We start from the raw sequence: 8,014 nt of genomic DNA, 5'->3' as shown, positions 1-8,014 counted from the left end.
CCTTTTTAAGAGTCTTGAGTCCTTCCCCTAAGTACCCTAGCAGATTCCTTTCCCACTGGATTATGTCAAAGTCAACGGCCCAGATAATCACTGGCAAAAAGATAACACCAATCCTGATTTACTCCCCGTGGCTGAGACTTGCTTCCTCAGAAAGAAGAACAAAATCAAGAGTTCGTTACAAGGAAGAAAGAGGATAGTTGTCAGTCCCTAAACAAAACCGTGTCTGCCATGGAGATGATGGTAAGTGTGAAATGAGTGTTCAGACATCTATTATAACAGCGAGAGAGCCCATCACGGTATCATCTGAATAAGCCGGGCAAAACACTGTGGAGAGAGACTCTGGCATCAGAGAGGCTTTTCAGGCAAGGAGATAGTGACCAGGAGAGAGGAACATATAAGGACTGATGGGCAACGGAAGGAAGGGTTGGGCGGGGGCAGGGACATCTATGGAAGCCTAAGGAAGGCTGAGCTTAGAGACACTGAAGGTAGGGAGAGTGAGGGATCTCCACAGGCCCATCCCCTAGTGCTAATCCTCCCTGGAATATTGCAGGATGAGAAAATTCTCTTCCAGACTCTCAAGTATTATTGGATTGTTCTTTGTGGTTACCAAATGCACTCAGCTCTCCTGAGATATCTATTCACTTTCTACAATGACACTTATGATGCTTAACTTTACACGTCAACTTGGCTAGGTTCTGGTGTCCAGTTGTTTGGTCAAATACCAGTCTAGATGTTGCTGTGAGGGTGTTTTTAAAGATGTGATTAACATTGAAATCCGTAGACTTTGAGTAAAGCGGACTGCCCTCCATAATGCAGGTGGGCCTCATCCAATCAGCTGAAGGCCGTAAGAGAAAAGACTGAGGTCCGCAAGAAGGAAAGAATCCTGCCTCCACACTGCCTTTGGACTCAAGACCACAGCATGGACTCTTGCTAGAATTTCCAGACTGCTGGTTTGTCTTGTAGGTCTCAGACTTGTCAGCCTCCACAGTTGCATGAGGCAATTCCTTAAAGTAAATCTCTGTTAATGTGTATATGCATCCAAATCTCTCTCTCTCCATATGTATGTATGTATATATATATATTCCATTTGTTAGATCTTGCTCTAGCCCAGCAAGATCTCTGAGAAAACAACACTTGTCTCACCTTGATTATGTGACTGTACTTTGCCTCAAATTACCAGGAGGATGGCATGGCATGGCCCTTGCTGGGAAATGGAGTTCCTGAGTGTCAGCTGCTTCTGCCTCAGGCTTCTTCAGCATCTGGATCAAGCTCATTTGGCCTCCATCAGCAGAAGTGAAACCCCAGTTTCTGAATGAGGAAAACGACTTTGGGCTGACCAGTCCTGGGGGAGGTCATTATGTCAGTGTCCACTATTCCCTGAAAGAGAAAGACTCCAAAGGTCATTTATGAATACCCTAAGCCAATCCAGGTGTTCTGGGTGCAGCCTCCAGGGGAAATAAGAAAGCTCTTGATTGTCTCTGCCTGCAGAAAGAAATTATTAGGAAAAATGAGATGGTCTGAATAAAATTCACAAAAGGAGAATCAGATCCGCCTGAGTGATGGGTCTCAAGTGCTGCATCAGTAACTTGACTTCTGCTCCGGTAGCAGGACCATTCTTAGAGACGGGGCTGGTGCAGCCCCTCTGTTCAAGCCATGCAGCTGTCTCTTGGCTCAAACCCAGCTTCAAATAATCTGTCCTGTGATGCTGGAACTGTGACTCTGCAGATTACTCTTCTCCTTTGTCCACCAGTAGGAGGTGCTGGAAGAAGGTGCTGGAAGGAGGAGTATCCCAGAAGACATTTACTCTTTTCTTTTTAAATTATTTTTTTTTTATTTTTTAATGCTATTCTTGTCTGCTTACATTCTTTTTATTTATGTATGTATGTATGTATGGTATGGCTGTGTTGGGTCTTCGTTTCTGTGCGAGGGCTTTCTCCAGTTGTGGCAAGCGGGGGCCACTCTTCATCGCGGTGCGCGGGCCTCTCACTATCGCGGCCTCTCGTTGCCGAGCACAGGCTCCAGACGCGCAGGCTCAGTAATTGTGGCTCACGGGCCGAGTTGCTCCGCGGCATGTGGGATCTTCCCAGACCAGGGCTCGAACCCGCGTCCCCTGCATTGGCAGGCAGATTCTCAACCACTGCGCCACCAGGGAAGCCCTACTCTTTTCTTTTGCTTGCTGTTTTTGTGTCATCTGAGCAATGGCCCTTCACCCTGGTGGCTATAGTTGGCTCCAGTCCAGCATCTTTCTATATTCCCAGAATGAACCTCATTGCACCCTGATAAAGGTACCAGTTTTAGCTGGGTGGTGACGCCTCCTCAGACATCTGAGTTCCAGCTCTGCAGGGCCCTTTCCTCTAGCTTCTGAATTCTGGTACCATCACCCTCTTCCCTTTGTTCTCCCAGCCTTAAGAGATGGTTGCTTCCTGTCATTACTATCTCTGTGTTTAACCCATTCCTTGTATTAAATTCTCTCTGTTTAAATATCCGGCATGGTTTCTGATTTTCTGTTTGGACCCTAACTACTGACACAAACGCATGATGATACCAGCCATAAGTATTAAATAGCAAATTTCATTTCACACACACACACACACACACACACACACACAATTTCATGCTTATCACACACCTCTCAGATTAGAATTTGGCTTCTTTTGTAGATTTCCTACAGTGAACATTTGTCATCCAGCAAACATGTACAACATGTATAGTCCATTTGAGAGTTATATTCTTGATTATAAGTGAGAATGTTTGAATGCTGGTTTTTAAACATTAGTCTCTGGGGAATTCCCTGGTGGTCCAGTGGTTAGGACTCAGTGCTTTCACTGCTGAGAACCAGGGTTCAATCCCTGGTTGGGGAACTAAGATCCTGCAAGCCATGCAGTGTGGCCAAAAAACAAAACAAAACAAAACAAAACAAATCAGCCTCTGACAGCCTTCCTTTGGCCATCAAGACACATCCATTCCTGGGACACTGGCAATGGGTCTCCTGCACTTGCCTAATGAGGGTCAGACCCTAAAATGTGTAATTCCACCAAGGTGATGACACCCTGATTAGCCGACCAATTCCTCCCCTGACTTTGCTTCATGTTGGTGCCAAGCACAAACCTATTTTTCTTAAAATGGCACCAACGAATATCTATCTATCTATGTATCTATCTATCTATGTATCTATCTATCTATATATATATTTTGGCTGCATCTGGTCTTAGTTGCAGCATGCAGGATCTTTCATTGCGGTGCACAGGTTCCTCTTTGTGGCCTGTGGGCCTCTCCCTAGCTGTGGTGAGCAGGTTCCAGAGAGTGTGGGCTCAGTAGTTGCAGCTCGAGGGCTCTCTAGTTGTGGCGTGCGGACTCTAGAGCACACAGGCTTAGTTGCCCTGTGGCATGTGGGATCCTAGTTCCCCGACCAGGGATCAAACCTGCGTCCCCTGCATTGGAAGGTGGATTCTCAACCACTGGACCACAGGGAAGTCCCAGCACCAGCTAATATTGAGAGACAATGGGCCCTTTCTGAACACACTATATTCCTTTTTGTAAATTCTTCTCAAACAAAACTTCTCTGGAAATAATCTGAAAAGGTCTTCAACATCAAGATATAAATGACCAGTATAGCTAAACTATCTCATCTCAGGAAGTATTTTAATTTTATTTGCGTTTTAATTCACCTCTAATTGGTTCCAATCAAAGGGATCAAGCCTTGAGTTTAGAATCTCAGAATTCACTGAGCTGAGTGTAGGGAGAATTTTTCAGTGGGAAGGGGTAGGAGAGAGGAGGGTCACACTCCAGCTGCTCCTTTCTGGAAATGATGCAAACACATGCCTTCCTCAGCTACCCTTTCAGTTGGCACTGATATAAAGACACGTTCTATCGCACACAGTTCTTGACTGTCCCTTGCCACACCGGAGCTGATCTCCTTTTGACCAAGGGCACAGTGGAGCATCCTGGGGGAGGCCACAGGGCCCCTACACATCACATAACATCCTCCTCTGTGAAGCTAAGCAAATATTTGCCTCTGGCTTGCAGAGCAGATCTATGGAGCTGACTTTTCACACGTACTCGCAGTGTCTGCACCTCTGTGGTTCATGGTGGTATCTGTGCCAACGTCCTGGCTGTAGCCTAGGAGCCAATCAAGCGAGCAAGATTCAGTGGCAGTCCTTGTACATCATAGCAGCCAGATGTCCCCAGGCATTTACTGTGGGCTTTCATAGCCAGAGACAGCTGTGCAGAACTGGGGCTCTGGCACCTTCCATGAGTTTGCTGGGGGTAGATGTTCTCAACCTTCAGTCCACAGTTAAGAAATTATGCCCACCTTCCCCCCCACCAAAAAAAGAAAAGAAATTATGCCCAGCTCTGATTCACATTTTTTTTTTTAAAGTTCAAGAGAGAATCTATTTTTTTAAATTAATTTTTATTGGAGTATAGTTGCTTTACAATGTTGTGTTAATTTCTGCTGTACAGCAAAGTGAATCAGCTATACTTATTCATATATCCCCTCTTTTTTGGATTTCCTTCCCATTTAGGTTTCCACAGAGCTTATTCACATCTTTGAGCAAGGGACATTGCCAGAGCATTATGAAATGATAACCCCAAGTAAGATTTAATAATAAGCCAAGGTTTAAAATGCATTTCAGGGGAAGGTGCCAGAGGACACAAACTAAGGGGCTGGGGACTCTTCTCTGGGCCAGGTTTGCTATTCTCTGTCCATGAACTTGAGGAATTGGCTAAATCTTTTTAGACTGCCATCTCCCTGTCTGTAAGATGATGAGGTCTGGAGTTTTTTAAGGCTTCCTTATATGCTTTCTGTATTGGTTTGCTGGGGCTGCCACAACAAACTACCACAAAGTCGGTGGCTTAAACAAAGGAATTTACTGTCTCATAGTTCTCGAGGCCAGAAGTCTGAGATGGAGATGTCAGCTGGGTTGGTTCCTTCTGAGGGCTGTGTGGGAGAATCTCTTCCATGTTCTTCTTCTAGCTTCTGGTGGTTGGCTGGCAATCTTTGGCACTCATTGATTTGTAAGTGCATCACCCCATCTCTGCTTTCATCTTTACATGGTGTTCTCCCTGTGTCCGTGTCTGTTTCTATGTCTAGTTTTTTCCCCTTCATAAGGACAGAGTCATATCTGGGTAGGGTCTACCCTAATGACCTCATCTTAAGTTGATTGTCTGAAAAGACTATTTCCAAATAAAGTCATACTCATAGGTACTGGGGGTTAGGACCTCAATGTTTTTTGGGTGCTACAATTCAACACATAACACTCGGACTCCAGATTCTTGTCCTGGTCGCTATGGAGCTGGCCTTCTCTCTGCAGTCAGCCTGACATTGGTTTTCTGCTTTGCTGTAGAAGGGAGGAAGACATATGGAGTCATATCCTAATAACCCCTTTCCAACGGTGCAATACCAGGCAAGTTACTTTACTTCTCTGAGCCTCTGTTTCTTCATCTATAAGACGAGAACAATAGGTTTACTGAGAGAAGTCAGTGAGCTAAAGCAAAGAAATACTTGGCTGACGTATGGTAAGTGCTCAACAAATGAGAGATATTATTGTTATTTATTCCTACTGAGTCAAGGAAAGGATGGGTCAGTGATTCCTAACCCTGACTGCACATTAGAATCATCTCAGGGACTTTTCAAAAACTCTTAGTGCCCAGGCCCCACTAGTGATTCTGAATCAATTGGTCTCGGATGGGATGCAGGCACTGATATATTTAGAAGTTCCCTGATTTATTTTATTATGCAGACAAGATTGAGAACCACTAGAATAAATGAAAGGGTGGAAAACACCAGTGGAAAGTCTCAATACAGTTGAAAGTCAGAAGAGGTTGACTTGGAGCTACTTATCATATGGTCCAGATGGTGGGAGCAGCCAGAGACAGCTCTTAGAAAACTCGTGAATGAGGTGACCTAGATTTCAGAGACGTTTCTTGCTTTGTGGTCTCCCTAAAGTTTTTTCCAGGCTTCCCTGACGATGGAGCCCTGGGCCTTTTCTCCCACAGCAATATCCCATCCACTTGCTCGTCCAAGGACACCTAAGAGCTGTCCGTCCCCAGTCTCCTGCTCCGGGTCTGTTCAAAAATCCTCAGTAAGAATTGATGCCAGATAACCGCTTGATGTGCTACCTTCCTCAGGGATATCTGCCCAAGAGTGCTCATCACAGAACTCAAAACATCCTCCAGTGGGGAAATCCTGGACACCCAAGGGTAGACTTATGAAATGGGGATGGCAGAGTTCCTTACACCCCGCTAGGTGGGAGCTGCCTGCTTAGAAGAAGCATGACTCCCAGGGCCACTGCATTTGTGAACTGAAGAGCTTTTATTTTACTGAATCACTCTCTCACTCCATCCTCCACGCCAAATCCTTTCATGTATAAATGTGAGGTCTAGAAGCAGCTGTTCTGGCAGTGGCAGGAGTGATGAATCTTGCATCGAGAGTTGGCTTTTGGTTCCCAGGCCCCTTTGCTGAGCGAGGAGGGCAGCTGAGAGCAGCCCTCTCGCCACTTTCCTCCCTCCAGCTGCTCTGTCGCCTCATCATCAGGCCCGGCTTCCCCAGCTTCGGCTCCTTACACTGCCACCCTTGTCCTCTGAGCGTCACATACTGGCCACTCACTGCCTTTTAAGTCCCAGGGTGTCTTCAGTCCTCATGGAGGAGGGCAGTGACTTTTTGTTATGTGAGTGAATGAGTAATATTCAATAAAATGATATGGAAATAGAAGCAATTTTTAATGGCAAAGCTATATAAGTTCTCTTTATTATCACTAAGAGGTTAGGAATGTCCATTTTCTCTTTGGCTGAATTCTTAAAAATGTAGCAAGTATCCTAAAGGAAATGATAGTTCTCTCCATCCTGATCTGCTTGGGGGAGGTTGTTTGGTTTGATGCTTTCCAATTCCTCAAGTTTATTTATCTTTTATTTATTTTTTAAAAAATCTGATTCATCTTTTTTTATATATAAATTTATTTATTTATTTTTGGCTGCGTTGGGTCTTCGTTGCCGTGCAACGGGCTTTCTCTAGCTGCGGGAGCGGGGGCTACTCTGTTGCAGTGCACCGTCTTCTCACTTCGGTGCCTTCTCTTGTTGCAAAGCAGGGGCTCTAGGCGCAGGGGCTTCAGTAGTTGTGGCACGTGGGCTTCAGTAGCTGTGGCTCATGGGCTCTAGAGCGCAGGCTCAGTAGTCATGGCGCACGGGCTTAGTTGCTCCGCAGCATGTGGGATCTTCCCGGGTCAGGGCTCGAACCTGTGTCCCCTGCATTGGCAGGAGGATTCTTAACCACTGTGCTATCAGGGAAGTCCCTCGATTTCTTCAATTTAATGAAGAATATGTCAGAAGGAAGAGGAGCCAGAGACAGACAACCTTCTTTTAATGTGAAGCAGGATGTCGTATCTTCATCTGGCAATAAAGCGACTTGGTCCACTTTGATCTAACTTTGGCTTTTGGGAACTCCAGGGAAAAGGAAATGAAGCCTAGGATGGGGAAATGCTTTTGCTAAACCCAGAGACTCTGCACCTGGATCCAGCTCAGTGTTCTGGAGTCACCCAACTGCCTTCTGTTGCCAGTGCCAGAGGCAGAAATGAGTTCCTTTAAGTGGCGGCTACAGTGGGGAAATATTAACTGTACAACGAGAGTGCAGAGCTCTCGTGATGGCCCTGAACACGTTCCCACTGCCATTTCAGACGGAATTGATGCAGTTAAGCCCGAATTTCCTGGCAAGCCCTGGAGGAGGTTTTCCCAAAAGGCATCTTAGACCGCAAAGGCACAGCCTTTCCATGTCTAATAGCAAAAGCAAACCACTGGACACATGCTGCCTGTTTCCAGCTGGTTGTGCATGTTTTCTTCACACTTTAACAAAAAACGTGCCAAGGTGTGACATTTATGAACCGCACCAACTGGGAGCTGTCACACAAACCGTTTTGCCTGTGATGTGGGAAAGTAATGAATGGGGGCCGTTCCGCCCGCGGAGGAGGACTGCTCTCCCTCTGGCCTGCAGCCTTATTTATTACATACCGAAGTATAAAAT

This window comes from Balaenoptera ricei, chromosome 3 (genome assembly GCF_028023285.1).
Source record: "Balaenoptera ricei isolate mBalRic1 chromosome 3, mBalRic1.hap2, whole genome shotgun sequence".
Taxonomy (NCBI): Eukaryota; Metazoa; Chordata; class Mammalia; order Artiodactyla; family Balaenopteridae; genus Balaenoptera; species Balaenoptera ricei.
The sequence above is the reverse complement of the archived record's forward strand: the minus strand, read 5'-3'. Positions refer to the sequence as shown.